The 18,062-nt window shown below is 42.9% G+C and overlaps 1 protein-coding gene across 1 annotated transcript in view; it reads left to right on the top strand.

The window, feature by feature from the left end:
• Window positions 1-765: 765 nt before the first annotated feature.
• Window positions 766-18,062, top strand: part of SV2C (synaptic vesicle glycoprotein 2C) — a 186,955-nt gene continuing 169,658 nt past the window's right edge. Inside the window, exon 1 of the mRNA XM_033110343.1 lies at window positions 766-1,289. The gene's annotated coding sequence lies outside the window, so the exon portion shown is untranslated. The remainder of the gene's footprint in view (window positions 1,290-18,062) is intronic.

The raw sequence follows: 18,062 nt of genomic DNA on the forward strand, positions 1-18,062 counted from the left end.
CCACCGGGAAGGCACCTGCCTGTGAGGCCCCTTCCCAAACCCCCGCACCCCCACCCCCTCGTGAGTTCCGTGTGAGCGTGGAGCTGGCAGGGTCAGGGTCTTGGGAAAGCCCAGCTTCTCGAAGCGTCTAGGTGGCAGCACGGGACGTGGGGTGGAGGTGTAAAGGGGAGGTAGGGGCGGCGGCCCGAGGCCCGCAGACGGCCACGCCCTCCCCTGCGGCTGCTGGGTGGCAGCGCCAGCCTTGGGTGTGGCCAGTCGGGGACCGGCGGGTGGTGGGGAGCAAGGTTCTCCAGGGAAGCCAGGCCGCGCCGCTTTGGAATGAGGAAGCTCGAGTTGGGGTCTCCAGCACGCCTGGGGGCGAAGTGTTTCTGAGACTACAAGGAAAATTCCCGTGTTTTGTTTTTTTAATTTAAATATTTGGTAGTTTCCCCCAAATGGGCTGCTTCCAATGTCTGCCTGTGAATTCGGCTGTCTGGCCCTACCTGGCATTGAGGAGACCCCAGATCCCCGGCAAAGTTTCCTCCTGTTTGCTCCTACTGCACCCAAAGCTTCCCCTCTACTTGTATGCCAGCGTGGGTGTAGGATGTGGGAGGAGTGGTCAATCTAGCCCTGCTTGGTGGCTACCTGGAAGCCAAGTGGAAGTTATCAAGTCAGTTTCAGGACCCCACATAGGAGGTAAATCATCTTTCCCCCGGCACCAGCCGGCCGCAGCACTCAGAATTCCTGGTCTCGCCGGACCAGGCTCGGGGCCCCGCCCCCAGGTACGCAAAGCTAGTCACATTAAGTGACTAATTACTCAGGACTGGTGTTCCTTTCCTTCACTCTACCAGAAACTTGGATCTTGGAGCCCTGACTCCTCCAAAAGTGCCTGCCACTTAGGGGTGGCCCTACCCCCGTGATCCTGCGTTGCAGCAGCGCCTCAGCACCCCGACTTCCCGGAGCGCGTCAGCCAGCGCGGCACCGAGTGGTGCGCGGCTCCCGCCTCCCCCGCGCGCGGTGACTCCCGCCCAGCTCACCGCTCGTACTCTCGCCACGCCGCCGCCCGACACTGCAGCACCTCGGGAGGAGGCGCAGGCGGAGGAGGGGGAGGAGGACCGCAGCTTGCAAGCCGGGAGCCACTTTCCCGCCCCTCCTCTCGCCGCTGACACGCTCGGAGGAGTCACCACTCCGCGCGCTGCAGGAGAGTGGCAGACGGAGGCGGCCGGGAGAAGCGAGCCGGAGCGACGCCCGCGCGACAGCGGCTGCAGCGCTGACAGCACCCAGGGCACGGGTCCCCGGCGGCTGGAGCGGTGAGTGAGGGACCCCGGCAGCGGTGGCGGGATTTCCTGCCGCTGCTTAATTTTCCTGCGGGACCGGGAGGCCAGGCAGTGCAACCTGGGGAACTTTTTGCAGCCCTGTAAAGCTCAACTTTGCCCTGCCTGTCCCCCGGAGAAGCGGTTGCCGGTGCCAAGTTCTGCTCGTCCCGGCGCCTTTGCTGGGGCGGGACCGGGGAAGTCCGGGGTATAGCAACTGGACAGGGCTAGGTCAGGGGGTCCTGGCTCACTTTGTCAGAGACTCCCGGGGGAGGCTGGTGGGCAGCCGCTGGGATGCGGGGGCCGCGCCCGCCTTCTGCAGGAACCTCCACGATCCTTTGCTTGAGTGGTTCGAGGGGCAGTGGGAGGCTGATTGATTACAAACAGCTCTGAGACTCTGGCCGGGTGTCTGGCCAGTACCTCCATCCCAGCGTTGGGCTCAACTTTTCGGCGGGGATCTCTCTGCAGACGTGCGGGTTGTGGGAGAGCAGAGGCAGCCGCAGTGGGCGCCGCGGTAGCTTAAAAGAAACACGGGGAATTTAAAAACTAGTCTACCTAAGTCCCCGAAGCCCCTGTCTAATGTCTACGCGAGAACAAGGGAGGGACCGAGAGAGGGAAACCCCTGAGGCTGTGGCTGTAAGTCCCTGCACTTCACTACACTGAGCCTGCATTCGGCAAAACCCTACCGAGCGCCTACTATGCGCCAGGTGCGGCTAAAGAGACCGATTGGCAAGAGGCTCTGGTGGAGAAGGACCGTCACCTGTAAACAAACTACTGAGATAATTTCAGGTGGTGGTGAGAGCCGTGGAGGCGATCACCTAATCCATTTGACCCTTTCTCTCGGCGGGCTCTTTCCCCTCCGCCTGGGTTCTAGAACTGGGAAGACTTTTCTCCAACGTGTCGCGGGGAGCACCCAGGGCTGAGCACACGAAGACTGCGGTATATGGTGATGAACTTGGCATAGGGCGGTGGGCACCCGGCCGCAGATGCACAACCCGCAGCATTTGTGTGGGCGAACGGGGACCTCAGGCACCCGGCGCGCGAGGGCGGAGGGGGAGGGGCTGAGTCACAGGGGTTGGAGGGTGCCGCCTGGATGGCCCGAGTGGGGGGCGCTCGCGTCACTGCTACGTGTGCGAGTGATGCAGACCCACGAGGGGCGGGAGGGGTTGGGGATGGAGGGCAGGCGGCGGAGTCTCGGTCTGGGAGAGCGCGTGTGTGCGTCAGAGGCTCTCAGGTGATGGATGCCCCGCAGCGTACCGCGGCGACCCCGCGGGGTGGCGGGGGCCAACGGACTGCCGCGGCGGCGGCACCGGCGGCGAGGAAAACCCCGCAGGGACCGGGCTGCGGGAGGGCTAGTGGCTCCGCAGTGCGCCGCAGTGCCGGGAAGGCGCCCCAGCTACCGGGCGCTGCCCGGGAGACCAAACGGATGGGGCGTCTTTTAAGGCGCCAAGATAGGGATGCCCTGATGGTCTCCTCACTCGCTGGACCCCCTTTTCCGCCTGCTTAGGTGACTGACAGCGCGAGAAAGTTGTTTCAGTTTAATTCTTATCCTTAATCCTGGAGGAGAATTTGCCGTAACCTCTTGGGCGTTCTCGTTTTCAGTGACATATTCCGAAAGGCCTCGTGCTCGCAGCAAGTTTTCATGTGAAAGCTTCGATGCTGAGGTTCACGGAATTCTGTAGAGCTACCCCATTCCTTCACCATTCTTCAGGAGTTTTGTCCGGAGGCCTGGTCTCTAAGGGGGACTTGAGAATGGCTTACAAAACACTGCCGCATTCTTCCTTTGTAACGTAAAAATGTGTGTTATAAACAGTACCACGAATGCATTCCCTGGTAGGAAAAAAAGAGCCCAATCCACGTCGTTTCGTTGTATTTATTTATTTATTTATTTATTTATTTATTTATTTATTTAAAGACCCCACTTTCTGGAAGCCTAATGGCGAAGGTTTTTGTACTGGCTTTATACTGAGTGAGCCCAAATCTGCAGCATGTATGGCTAAGGCGAAAGGAATGAAAAGGAGGGGGAAGTAAGGGAGGGAGGGAAGAAAGGAAGGAAGAAAAGCAGTTATCACAGAGCCCAGAGACAAAGATCCTAGTCCCCACTTTCCGAGTATTATGTTATATCTCCTTGGACCAGTGACTTAACCTCTTGGTTCATCCTGAACATTTGAGAAATGTGAAAAATATCTCAGATTAGCTCTTATTACAAAGCTGTGTCAGGGACAAAAGAGATGGTCTCAGATTGCTTTGGGCAAACATATCCCCTATGAATGGAAAATATTATGAAACAAAGTCCCTTTAAGGGAGAAGAAAACAATTTCATCTTTTAAAAAATTCTGGAGACTTTCCCCGGCACTGTTCCTTTAATGAAATTTGGCCCTTAGTCTCAGCAAATGCAGACAATCGGCTTTTCCTAACAGCCTAATATGAAATCAAATGCCATTAGCTGCTGTCTGGAGAAGGGGGGCGGGGGGGAAAGCTCTGGATTACATCTGACTGTTTTGGTGAGGTAGAAGAAAAATCAAATTTATTTTTTATGACCTAATGACAGTAAAAGTAGCTTCATTGGTCTGAGCAGTAGACTAGCCTAAGAGCTTTTAGGGGAAAATCCTACTCATTATTAACCCTGTAATATTCTTTAAGTGTGGAAGTTGCCTCAGAGAACAGGATGCAGTTTCTACCCTCAAGGAGATTACTGCAGAGAACATCATAATGTGCAGGGTATCATATGACTGCAAGTACCAGAAAACCCATTTCCTACCATTAGGGATATTAGCTCTTACTCTCAGGTAAGCTTGTGACATAGTTCATGAATAAAAACATCTGACTTGTTAAAATACCTTCCTAACTAGCTCACTATATTGTTACTCATGTTACTGATACATAATGGTCAATTTCTGTGAATAGTGGAAATTCAAATGCCCTTTTTATTCCGTAAGACTGCATCAAGGGAAAACCTAGGATCACCAGTGTGCTTCTTGGTTGCATGTTGCTGAAATTTCTATCTGACCCATGGATTAGACCATGGATAGCATTGCCAATTTCACACACTCTCATCATTTTGATAACGTCTGCTTGTAAACCTAGGAGAGATGGCCCCCAGCTCTGTGCAGTTTGGGTGCAACATTGATAAATTGTTTTTGGTTTTGCTTTGCTTTTTCAATTCCAACCCTACTGAGCAACCAGTGCAAAATGTTGCAGTGGATAGAATTTGGAGCTTCTTTCTTTATGTGAGACAGCTGAGAGTACCAGTGGGGGAAGAAGTTACTATTTTATTTATTTCTGGAAATATGTATGAATGGGATATAGAGACATAATTTAGCTTTATCATGGATGCCCCTCTTAATTCGGGACGATTGGTAGTAGTTGCATATTATGATGGCTTCCTTGTTGGTAAGAATTGAATAAAATAAAATAAATGGAGAGGGGTACATTTGGTGGTTTGGTCCTTTCTGTTCCTAATATTCTTTCCTTCCTTGAAATGCAGAAATATATGATGAATTATATTTTATATTTGAATTTTGCTTATACGTGTAATATAAGAAGTGTTTTTAACTCATATTGACATTTTACATGGAGCTATGGGTCTGTGTTTTTGTAAATGGTCTATTATATTTTGTATTTCACCATTGGGGGTGTTAATTGAAAAACATTTTTTAAAAAGACCAAATTTCAAAAATAATAATCTCAGCTTAATGTATAGCAGATATTCAAATCGATTTAACGTGACAACATTTGAATTGTTTTCTGTGGACCACCTAATAATGCTATATCTTTTCCCATGGACAGTATGTAATATAAATGATTAAGAAAAGACACTAAGAACTATATTGATGGGCTTTAGTTTTCTCAAAGCACTTGGGACCTTTTATAATTTGAGAACACAGTGAGACTTATGACAAATTAGAGCAAATGCTTTCTTTTGTCATCAGCCACTATTAGAAAATCCTATGAACTAGAATCCTAGAATAGCCAAATAGACCAGTGCTTCTCAAACAGTTGTGTATATCGTACTTTCCTGGGGCGTTTCTTCAAATGGGTATTTCTGAACCCCATCCTAGATATTCTAAGTGAGTGGTTTTATGGGTGGGCCCAGAATATGCTGTTTATCAAGCTCCACGAAGTGGGCTGGTGACCACACTTGCAGGAGTCCTTGAACTAGGCAGTGTGGCAGAGACCCAGAATGCATGGACTTTATAAGCTATGTTGTTCTCTTTAATATTGAATATCTACTTGAAGCCCTCAGAGAAATCACATTCTAGCTGGCGAGACAGAGTTGAAGACGACTAACTTCTTTGGTGAGAGTCAGAGGTGGATTCAATAAGGTGGCCGAGAAGTATTCTATGGAGACAGTTATGTAGATGGTATCAAAGAAGGGAGGGTATAGGCGGAAGGAACATAGCATATGACTGGTCAGTCTAGTGAAATAAAGACTGCAAACCTTAACCTTCAAGGCCTGCAAGGCTGTGGATAGCCTGGGTCCTTATCACTTCCATGACCTCGTTTTGCATAACCCCCAAACCTTTCCCATCTTAGCAACCTTCACACATCAGCCTCTTCCTGCTGTGGCAACCGTATCAACTGCCCCAACCTACCTTCACCATATTAACTGCTTACGTTCTTTAGATTTCAGTCCAGTCTTTCCTTTCTGGGGAAGCCTCCCAAACCTCTCTTGTGAGGTTAAAATTCCCTCTCCAATCACAGTGTACTTTTCCTTGTAAGTGAGGTGGTCGGAGGAAAACAAGATGCTCAGTTCAATTTGAAATTTAGATTAACAACAAAACATTTTTTTTTAATTTATTTTTAATTTATTGGGGTGACAATTGTTAGTAAAATTACATAGATTTCAGGTGTGCAATTCTGTATCACATCATCCATAAATCACACTGTGTGTTCACCACCCAGAGTCAGCTCCCCTTCCATCACCATACATTTGATCCCCCTCACCCTCATCCCCCACCCCCCAACCCCCTTACGCTCTGGTAACCACCAAATTACGTTCCCCAGATTAATTTTCAAACCCCGTGGCCATCCTGTGGTCACCGACTGCTCTGCAATCCCCTCACCCTCCCCCCCACCCCCCACCCCTCCCGCCCATCTAGTAACCCTCAGTTTTTCCTCATTGTCTCCCAAACTGTTTCTGATTAGTTCATTCACTTATTCTTTTCTTTAGAATCCGCAAATAAGTGAGATCATATGGTACTTATCTTTCTCTGTCTGACTTATTTCACTTAACATAATGTTCTCTAGATCCATCCATGTTGTTGCAAATGGTAAGATTTCTTTCTTCTTTATGGCTGCATAATACTCCATTGTATAAATGTACCACAGTTTCTTAATCCAGTCATCTACCGATGGGCATTTTGGTTGTTTCCATGTCTTAGCTATTGTGTATAGTGCTGCAATAAACATAGGAGTGCATAAAGATTTTTGAATTGAAGTTTTGGATTTCTCCGGATAGATACCTAGGAGTGGAATTACTGGATCATAAGGTAGTTCCATTTTCAGATTTTTGAGATACCTCCATACTAACAACAAAACATTTTTAAATATAAATATGTCTCAAATATTGCATGGGACATCCTTATATTAAAACATTGTCATTTGTATGAAATTTAAGTTTATCTGAGCATCCTGTCTACTTATTTGCTACATCTGACAACTGTTTATAATGCTAATTAATTTTACCATTTCCTCTTTTTAGAAAAATGAGATTCTTTCATTAATACCTATTTCTGCTGACTAAACTATAAACTCCAGGAGGCCAACGACAGGATTAGGGATAGGTTGTTGTTTCATCTTGCAATTACCTAACATCTAAAGTAATGTTTGGAGCATAGCAAGAATACGATAAATATTACCAGACAAATTAATGAGCTGCTATCAAAGAAAAATGGTGTAACCATGGACAAGTTTCTTAACCTCTCTGAGCCTAATTTTTTCAGCTGTTAAAAGATGATTTTCACATTTACTTTTTAAGGTTCTGTGTGAAGATTAAAGGGGGAAAATAAACATAAAGCTCCTAACATGGTACTTTGTAGGTACTGTACTTTAAAAGATGTCTTTTTCTCTTCTTTCAATGTTTGTCTTGTAAAATGAAAGGATTGCTTTTTAATGTATGAAATCCTACTTTTTTATAATGCAATCTTGTAAGCACTCAAATGTTTCTTCAATATTTACTGAATGCAGGGAACTCTGGGAATTCAGTGAGGCGGTTACAAGTACTGATCCCAAGGAGCGCCCATCTGCAGCATGGTAGCACCTAGAGCTGGCTTCATGAGCCTTCGGTGCTGTGCAGCCACGCAGAACCTCACTTTTAGTACGGCCCTGTGTTTGGTTTATGCTCTGCCATCACCTCTTGAAATTCTTTGAACAAGAGGCCTCACGTTTTCCTTTCGCGTTGGGCCCTGCCGATTATTTCACTGGTCCTGGCAACCTGTGCGTATTTGTATATAGCACATGCGCTGAGAGCATCTGGTTTAGTCTGCCTAATGACCCTGGGCTTCTCATGACTCAGAGAACTGGTGATTCTCCCTGGTGATGGCTTATCATGGACTGGACCAAGTTCAATGTCCTTTGCCCTACCCCATACCTGTCTTCACCTGATCACAGCCATCCAGTGGATCCAGACCTTTGACCTCCTGGGCATCAGGGGTTTTTAAAGAACTCGCCTGAGGTCTTCTATTCTTACATCACTCCCATGGACCTTTACTCCCCATCACTCCTCCTGCAGGTGCTCAACAACTGGAGCTTGAAATTCTAAGTCTGCCTTTGTCGAAACACCAGGAATATAGCAGTGTGTTGTAGATGCTCTGTCCTCTGATGTTCCAGTTTTAAACTGCATATTTACACAAGATAAATAGTGATCTTGAGGCTTTTCACTTTTCTAAGGGAAATGTGAGCTGCTTGTTCTTTGCTTTAAATTGCCTCCCTGAGTCATGGAGCACGGGAGACTCTGCAGCAGGGAACCGCCATGCATTTTGACAGTGGGTGTAGAAGGTGACCCACTCTATCATTTCAAGTTTTGACTAGCCTGTTTTAAATATACTCATTTCCATCTTACTTTTTAGGAGTTCTAAGTAAGCCATTTTTTAAAAATTCCATTTTGCCCTTCTGTGTGTTTGTGTTTAAGAAGTGACATTCTAATAATTCCATGGGGTCATTCTCATGTTTGCTTCATGCTATTATTATGTACAACACATGATAGCGTGCTCCAGTTAAGACATATTAAACACATTATAAGCTGCATTGAACACAGAAGTAACTTAAGTATAAAGATTATTTTTTGAAGTATGCAATTAAATCTGCAGTCTGGTTTCCTGGGGGCCACATCAGTGTGGAGGTAGAAACAGAGATCCACAATAGCCTCCACCATCCTTTGTCTGGTTGTACCTCTACCCCAGTTGTGGATTCCCAGCCAGCTGCACAGATTCCTCAGGATTCCTTTGAGTCCTCAGGGATCATCCTGCAGTCCTCATTCCCCTTTGTTCCCTGCAGTGTTTCTGAACCAGCCCCCCCCCCCCACCCCCGCCGCGCCCTGAGTGCCCTGGCTTCAGTATTGTAAAATCTGCTGATGATGCTGTGTGCTCTTCATGTCCCTGGAGAGTTTAGAGGATGCGTGACTGCCTGCAGGCTGGTGAGAGGGCACTTCAAGTGACACCGTGTCCTGTATTTATAATCAGTTGTCCCCTCGGATGCCAGCTTATCATCCTAGGACCCTAAATAGTAGGTCTCAAATTGCCTTTCATTTCAGGTGAGCCCTTTCCTGGGAGACTTCTTTGTCCCTCCCAGACATGTTCAGAGGTATCACAGTATTAAAATAAATCATCAGAATTTTGTACAGGATGTTTATTGCATCATCATTTGCAGTAGTGAAAAGTTGGAAGCACCCTAAATGTCCATGAGAGGGTGATCAGATCATTATGGGTCATCTAACTAAGGAAATACTGCTCAGCCATTGAAAGGAATGAGGTGCACCTATATGTAATTAACATGGAAATATTTGGAAGATATGTTATTAGTTTAAAATATAGCAATTTATTGACCACAATATGTGGTATGTCTCTATTTTTTAAAATTAAGGGATATATTAAAAAGTCTGGAAGGATGAAGACCATATGATTATCTTTTGGGAGCAAGAGAGAGAACCTTACATTTTCTACTTTATATATTTCTGAATTGTTTGAGTTTTTGACAATACGCACATACTCTTTTTAATTAAACCGCCAGTAAATGTGGTAAAAATTAATTTCAAGATGCCCCTATGCTGCTATTTCTCAAATATGTCTAAATATTAATGTTTCAGTGGCTGCAAAACAGTGCCAGTTTTCCCAAGGATATTTTTCTAGTCTGTAATGTAGGTAAGGTAATTGAAGTCGTGAGAACATAAATTACTTTGGTACTCAATAAAGCTATTTTCCTTTGGAATGAAAAAAGGAACCCACCTATAAACATTCAGTGCAATGGCTGGCCGTTAAGAAGGAAGGTTCATTGCTGACTTAGGTTATTGAAGCTGAGAACTTTCCGCCCTTCCCCCACCGTTCTCAATAAATCTTATGTGTTCAATAGCTGTCAAAAGCCTGCATTACTACTCAGAATATTTTGCTTTTAGGGACATTTTTCATTATGCTCTGACTGTATTTGATGGGATTGGAGATCAGCAATTTTTTATCTTCTCTTCCCATGGGCCTGGAATGTCCGCCCTCCCACCATCTCCCCTCTCCCACTCCCAACATACGCCCATTTATCTATGGAAAGGGCTCCTACCCGTCCTTCAAGCCTCAGCTTAAAATTTTATGACCGTCCACAGCAGAATTCGGGGCCCTTCCTCTCTCTCCCAGTCCCCTTGCAGCCACCACTGTAGGAGTGTTTCTCAGGCTTGGTCATCGTGGCCTGTCTATACATGTCTTCCTGCTAGATTCTGAGTCCCTTGATCCTCAAGTCACTGAGATCTTTGTAACGCTTGGTGCTGGACTCATAGGGACTGAAATTATTTTAAATAATTTTTAAACCTTTTTAATTCAAGTATAACATACGGGGATAAAAAGTACACTTATTAGAAAGGTATGTACCTCAGTTGATTTTCACAAACTGAACACATCTCTTTAACCAACATCCAGCTCATGAAAGAGATTATTCCCCAGCGCTCCAGAAGCCCCTTGCATGTTTTTCCAGGCATGCTGACACAGTCTTCTGGGGCCTCACAAAGCTCTTCCTGTACTGCTGGGATGCCCATGTTTTCCTGCCCACCACCTGGGAAACTGCTTGGCAGAGCCTTACCTTTGCTGATCGACAAAGGTCATGATTATGCCCAGAATGGTCTCTCTAGATACCCAAACTTCCAATCCATGAGGTGCCAGAGGTAGAGGAAATGGTCCCTAATTTATGCCACACGCCTCTGGTCTGCAGAGCAGTTCTGGGTCCTTAAGTCTATGTCCCTCACGAGCTCTTCTGTCATTTGCCCTCACTTTTATCAGATTGGATAAGTTTCCTTCTGTTTCCAATTTCCTAAAATTTCTTATGAATATGTATAGAATTTCATCTAATGCTTTTAAGTCTCTAATTAATTATAAAATCGTTTCTTTTCAATACGTAAAGGCTCCTTGGTTATCTTTTAAGAGTTTCCTTTTCTTCTTAAGTCAATTTTGGTAAGCTCCATTTAAAAAAAAGAAATTTGTCGATTTTTATCCAGGTTATCAAATTTGTTGCACAGCTATTTATAATCACTGGTTTGTTTTTATTTTGTGAACTCTGTGATTCATGTATTGCATTGTATTTTCTTCATTGCATTGGATAATTAGAATCTCAGTCAATTTGTGTACAGTTTCTAGAAGTTGAGTCATGTGGCATTATCTGAAGATCTTTAAAAATGTATATGAATTATTTAAGATGCATTCCTATTTCATTTGAACATGAAATAATTTCCTGTGGTTATATGCCAGTTGTTTTTAACTCATTAATTTTTTTACTTATTATTGAATAACAACCCTAAATATATCAGAACATTAGTAACCAGACAAAATGACAGATATATTTACTTAATTTTAAAAATACCTAAATGATAGAAGCCAAGTTTGTTGAAGGTGCCAATTCCTTTGAAAGCAAAAGTGTTGATAAAAATGGGCTTGCTTGGGTCTACTGGTTATTAAATGCTCTGTGTATTTATAATTTGCAGGAATAAATGAACCATGATTTGAATTTTAGTGACTGGGGTTTTATTTTGTGACAACCATGGGCCTTATTCAATCTTTATTACATCTCTGCCTGCCTTTACATGAATCTATCGGGACATGGCAGACTTTGCATATTCTGTCTTTCAAGGTGACTGTAGGGGGTAGTGATCTCATGAATACATATTGGCATGGTTTGTTGGAGGGTTCTTCTAAATCCCAGCAATTCATAAGGCTAGAGACTCAGCATTATATGTTTATATTGTACTGGTTAACTTTTGCTTTTTCCCTGGATCCCGCCCATTCCTTCTTTTTAATAATATCCAGCCAGTCCCTGTCCAACATTATGAATTTCTTTTTTTTTTTAATTAAAGTTTATTGGGGTGACAATTGTTAGTAAAGTTACATAGGTTTCCTGTGTACATGTCATGAATTTCTCATTGACTTTTCCTCCTTTAACCATATTTGCCTATGCTGGGTGGGCAAGTTTTGTCAGATATTTTTTGCTATATTATGCTGCCTAAACAGCCAGTCCAAAAGTTAATAACTTAAAGGAATAATAATTTCTTTTCTCCCATGCTTCTATGGATTGGCTGGGTACTAAATGATCTAGGTTGAGCTTGATGGATTTTCTCCAAGTTGCAGGTTATGTTCAGGTTTTTAATCCTACTTGGAATAATTGGCTACATAGAGATGGCAGAAGTACAAGAAAGGTGAGTGGAAACCTGTGATGCCTCGTAAGCCTAGGCTCAGACTGGTTCACTATCACTGCAGCTCACATTTCATTGACTAAAGACATGTAGTACATGGGACAGTTCCACATAACAAAGCATTATCTCACATACTGCACAAATTTCCATTGTCCCATCGGATATCCATTTAGCTGAAATTTTATTTCTGATAACTTAAGCCTGGAACGTTTTCTGTTTTATATATAAACACAAGTATTGTTTGCATCACTTTTATATATAGGGTGCTTTGCAGTAGTGAAACTACTAATAAATCAAGGGAAGGTTGTATTTTGTTTTGTTTAAAATCTTAGTATATGTGCTGCCGAAGCGAGCATTGTTTTGTTTACAATCTTACCAACAGTTGTTCATCATTTCCAAAAATCACATCCCCAGTGGTGACAAACACTTGTTGTGATATTTAAGTTGTTAATAAGTTCACCTGTATTTGTCTACCTTTGTGTTTGTTGCATTCATGGTGATTCTACATTTAGAAGCAAGCATCTCATGTCTTCATTTTGTATTCTAGAGTTGTTACACTGGAACGTTTAGATATTTAAAAACATAATTTATTATATCTCCTATTTCTCATTATTGTTAGGGTATTTTATAGATGTTTTAAATTTATGTGTGCAGGTAGCGTTATTTTATCTATGAAAATTATGTAATAAAACATTGCAAAATGAATATTATTAGTAGGTGTTGTTGGTTCGCTCTAAATTCTCTATATTTTAGCACCATGTGTAGTAAGCTGATTTATATTTGGAGTTGAGAAGGGACAGGCTGTAACACGGAGGGCTCTTTCATCTTAGCCATGTGTCTGAAGGGACCATGCCGACCTTCCTGTGAAGGTTGCCATATTACTCTCTCTCTAGCAGTGGTTGTGAAAGGCAGAGTGTGAACTGGGCCTGCTTACAGAAATGGTGTGTCTGTAAAGAATATACATGGTGTGATCAAAAAATATGGTGAATGTTTAAATTTTAAAAAAATATTACAGTAAAAGACACATTGCCCTTATTCCCCCTTGAAATACTCCCCCTCCCTTCAAACACGCTTATCCCATCACTCTTGCCACTTTCTGAAGCAGTTCTGGAAGTCCTCTTTCATGAGTGTCTTTAGTTGTGCTGTCATGGCTGCCTCAATGTCCTGAATCAATTCAAAACATTTACCTTTCATGGTAATTTTGACTTTGGGGAAGAGCCAGAAGTTACACGGTGCCAGATCTGGTGAATAAGGTGGATGTGGACACACCATAATGTTTTTATTTAACAGAAATTGCTGTATCAGAAGCGATGTGTGACACATAGTGTTGTCATGATGGAGGATGAAACCGTTTGCCCATTTCATATTAATGCATTGTTTGTGATCAATGATTTATGGCATACTTTAAAACATACCTTCTCTCAACCGTAGCTCACACCCAACTGACTGCACCGAACAAGTTGAAACTTGTCACAGACTGTTACTAAGTTTCAGCACGCCGCTTCCCGTATTGAAGATCCCCTCCTTTCCATTGAATGGCACTCAGCAGCAGCTTTCACTGTATTGTTTGATCACGCCTTGTACAGCTTTTATCATACTTCCACTTCTGAGGCTCACGCCAAACGCAAACAGTCTGGGGATTTGGGCCATGAAGGCACTGAGGTTTTACCATGCTGCTCTAATCTTGATTAGTGATGGGTAAGAACAGGGGAAGTTTAGGAAAGAGAAGAAACAGACAGATGTGTTCAAAGATAGCTGTCCAACAACTGTGGGAGATGTCCAGTAGGAGTCTGGTGGTTCTTTCTAACCTGTTTTTAAAATCCTGCTATTTTCTGAGGTCACTGCTCAAAAATGTTTCCTGTGAGATTTCCCCTGCCAGTATGAGGGTGGGAGCTCTCTGAATTGCTTCCAAAAAAAGACTCTGACAAAATAGGGAGTGAAAGCTTGATGACCTATCTTGGTCCATAGTTCAAGGTTATCAATATTTTTCTGTCAACTAGAAATGCTGTCAGGGTAACTCAAAAGGAATGAATCAGAAGACAGTGAAAGAGTGACCCAGACTGAAAAAATATGCCACTCTGTGTACCTTTCAATCTAAAGTTGGAGAATGGATAAGACTCTTTGTCTATAGTGTGCAAAAGACATTGTTATTGGGCAGATCTCACCTCATTTATTGATAAATGCATTACAGCTAATTGTTTGCCCAAATAGTCATTACTGTGAACCTGTATATGTAATAATCATGCCTGGGATACAGATGTGTGTGCACAAGAAGGTTTGATTATATTTAAAGGCCATAAATACTAAAATAAATAAATAAATAAATGAATCCAAACCTATAAAGGTTAACATTCACTTCCCAGCAAGCCCAAGGAGAAAAGCCATTGAGTAATATAACTGATTGTGAAACTTAGGAATATAGGTCATCTCATACCTACAGCTTTATCTAGCCTCAGGACAATGACATGATTCTTTTTAAGGGCTAACTCCAACAAAATCTACTGTTGGAGATTTTACTGCCATGGAAGATTTGGAGACATTTGAGCTCTGCCTAAGTTGTACACTGATGGGACGTGAGCCAAGATGAAAGGGATATTTTGCAATGGAGAACTAATGCAGTTACTCCCAATTTTCGGCATTATGCACTTCCTAGTTTTTACCATATTTCACAGTTGCTGTGCTGATTACCACATCAGATGTTTGGTGTAGTATCATATTCCACTTAATAAAGCTCCCAAATAAGATGGAACGTAACTGTTCATGCTCTATGCAATTACTGGCTTAGAAATTTTTTTCGCTTAGTAGATGATCTTGAAATTGGGTACTGCAAAATTTTTAAAAATCAAGGTGATAAACTACCTTTGCCTAAGGATAAAGTGCAATAAAGTAAAGGTATAATTGAGTTCTTGAGGCTCCTAGTGGTGTATCTGAAACTTCTGCCTCACCTCCTGCTGGCAATATTAGTGCTTTCTTTTGCTGGTATGTGTGTGTTTGGGGTGTGTGTGCTGGGGGTGGATCTTCATTTCCTCTTGCTGGTAGTGATGTCTTGTGACATCTTCACTTGGGAAACCATGACAGTGCTAAGGGCCTTCTCAAGGTCTTCTGATCACATTGTCCTTTCTGCTTAGAGGGGTTTGCTCCTTCCCTCAAAGGATAACTAGCCACTAGTTTTTGGTCTGGAGACATATGAGAACACAAATTCTCTTTCTTAATGGTTTTCACTGTGTCATTGACTGGCAACCTTGGGAATCAGGATGCCTAGCTTCTCACGTGGCCACAGCACTTGTCCTCAGCCTGAAGGCCATTTGGGTTGATATTCAAGAAAGTTCAGCTTAGTAATGGTGAGAGTGATTGATTTATGATCATCTTTTCTGATCATATCAGATTTAACTGTTTTTTACTCAAGCTGAATTTCATTCAGAATTCCAAAGTTAGTTCTAAGAACTTGCATGTATCTACGTGTGTGTATATTCCTTAGGCTAACAGACTTCTCTTGTCTCAGAAGAGCTAAAATGAGGAGTTGGTGATCAGGTGTGAATTCTGGCTTAGTTGAATTTTTTAAATGTGCCCAAAGTCCCTAAATGTACAGCCCTGTCAGCAAATTGGCCATAATATTTTATTTGTAACATGGTCAGCAAATATTTATAATTTCTATTAACTATAAAATTAGCAAATGTTTATTAACTTTGTTAAGTATTAGGATAATTAAGAAATGAGTTTTAGATGAATCATAGCATTTATTATTTAGTCCTGATTCATAGAAAGCTGCCTTTTAACTCAGCTGGAGGTTAAGATTGGCTATTTGTTTGTTTCTGTATTACTTCAAATGCTACAGAAAAGCTAAATGAAATAAATGCAGCTTCATAGTCTGTGGCAAAAACTATCATCAAAACTACATTTAATCCAGTTTAACACAAGTTACTGCCCTTAAAAGGCACACTTTCCTATGGGATCATAGGAAGTACTTGAATTTATCTGGAGATAAGAAGACAGATAAGTTATTTAATAACAGTCTTTAAATATTTAAAGGTTACATGCACAAAAGATGGTGCCTATATTTTCTTTTCTTAACAGGAAATAGGAGAAAATAAACTTGAGTAGAAAGTTGAAATATGTTTTTAAATGAGGAATTTAAATTCCATTTCAGTCAACAAATTGGTCATCTCCCTGTGCAAGGGATGGGCTATGCTCATATAGGAAAAATGAGGTAAGTGGGTTACAGCCTAGACTCTCAAGCATACAGACCTGTAGGGCAGCTCAGACAGGTTATTTATGGGTACTGCTAAACATAGAATGGGAGTTCAGTAAAGGCACGCCAACACTTCATGGTGGTTAGGACATTTGCTTACGGCAGGGTTTCTCAGTCTCGGCTCTGTTGACTTGGGGGCCAGCTAATTCTTTGTTGTAGGGATTGATGCTGTGCATTGTAGGATGGTTAACAGCATCTCTGGCATCTACCCACTAGATGTCAGTAATATTTTCCCCTCCAGTTGTCACAACCAAAAATGTCTCCCCACGTTGCCAAATGTCCCAAGGGTAGGAGTAGAGAGAATGCAAAATTGCCCCAGTTGACAACCATTGACTTTAAGGAATAAAGAAAAACTTCAAAAGCAATTACATTTGAGATGAACCTTGAAGGGCAGTTGGGGTTTTGTCAGGCAGCCAGGGAGATGCAGGGTGTTTGAGGGAGAGGGGGAGTGTACTGGGGGCAGTTGGGGAGTGGCAAGTGGGCCTGTTGGTCTGGGAGCGAGGCTGTGTGAGGACTGGAACACGGGAGTGGTGGGAGAATGAGCTGCGAGGGTGCATGGGAATCCTTGAAGGTCAGATACAGCCGTTTAGGCTCAGTTTGACGGCAGGGAATTGTCTTTATCAGAACTGCACATTTAAAAAGATGAATTTGGGGTGGCCGGTTAGCTCAGTTGGTTAGAGCGTGGTGGTAATAACATGAAGGTTGCCGGTTCGATCCCCGCATGGGCCACTGTGAGCTGTGCCCTACTTAAAAAAAGAAAGAAAGAAAAGAAAAATGAATTTCTTTAAATAAATAAATAGATGAATTTGAAATCAGGTATGCAATGGCTTAGAGGAGGGAGAGCCTTGAGGTAGAGATACCAGCTAATAGTGGCCAATTTCAGTTACTTCATATAGATAGACCCCCTATTCTTAATTCATTCTGTGAATCAGCCCACCCACATGTATTTATTGTGCCTCTATTAAGCGCTAGGCACTGATCCCAGCTGCTAGAGGTAGAACAGAAAAGGAGACATACACTCCCTGTTCTCATGGAGCTTACATTCTAGAAGGGGAGAAGACAAACACTGAACAAATAAAAATGAAACTATCAAAATATTTTTTAAATAGTGCTTAAACTCTCTGAAGACTGTAAAACGGTTGATGTGATCATCAGTGACTAGAAAAGCTGCTAATATTAGTGATAAAACTTATTATAATTAACTAAGACATACTAACAATTTTGTTGCAATAAAATTGCATTTACATCAACATTTATTAGAAGTCCCATCCCTGGACAGCCAAGAATAGAGATAAAATAGAATGTATTTTTTTCCCTGTTGACATATAAAGTATCTGTTATGAAGAACATTTCTTTGTAAATTTATTCATCAGAAAGGGATTTTACTTCTATGGCTGCTACTGGAACATTTGAAAAATTCCTTTTAAAACAATGAGTCAGATTACAAGGGAAGAAGAAAGAAGGCAGCTTACGTTTGTTGGTTCCCAGCACACAGCAGCCATGTTAGTTGGCACCTGTTATTTAGTTTTTGCCACACCCTAAGTCCAGGCCAACATCCTCTCTCACTTGGAATAATGTAACAGCTTCCTAATAGACCCCTTGGCCTCCATTTTTGTCCTCCTTCAATCCATTTTGTAAAACA

The sequence above is a fragment of the Rhinolophus ferrumequinum genome, chromosome 7 (assembly GCF_004115265.2).
Source record: "Rhinolophus ferrumequinum isolate MPI-CBG mRhiFer1 chromosome 7, mRhiFer1_v1.p, whole genome shotgun sequence".
In the NCBI taxonomy this organism is placed as follows: domain Eukaryota; kingdom Metazoa; phylum Chordata; class Mammalia; order Chiroptera; family Rhinolophidae; genus Rhinolophus; species Rhinolophus ferrumequinum.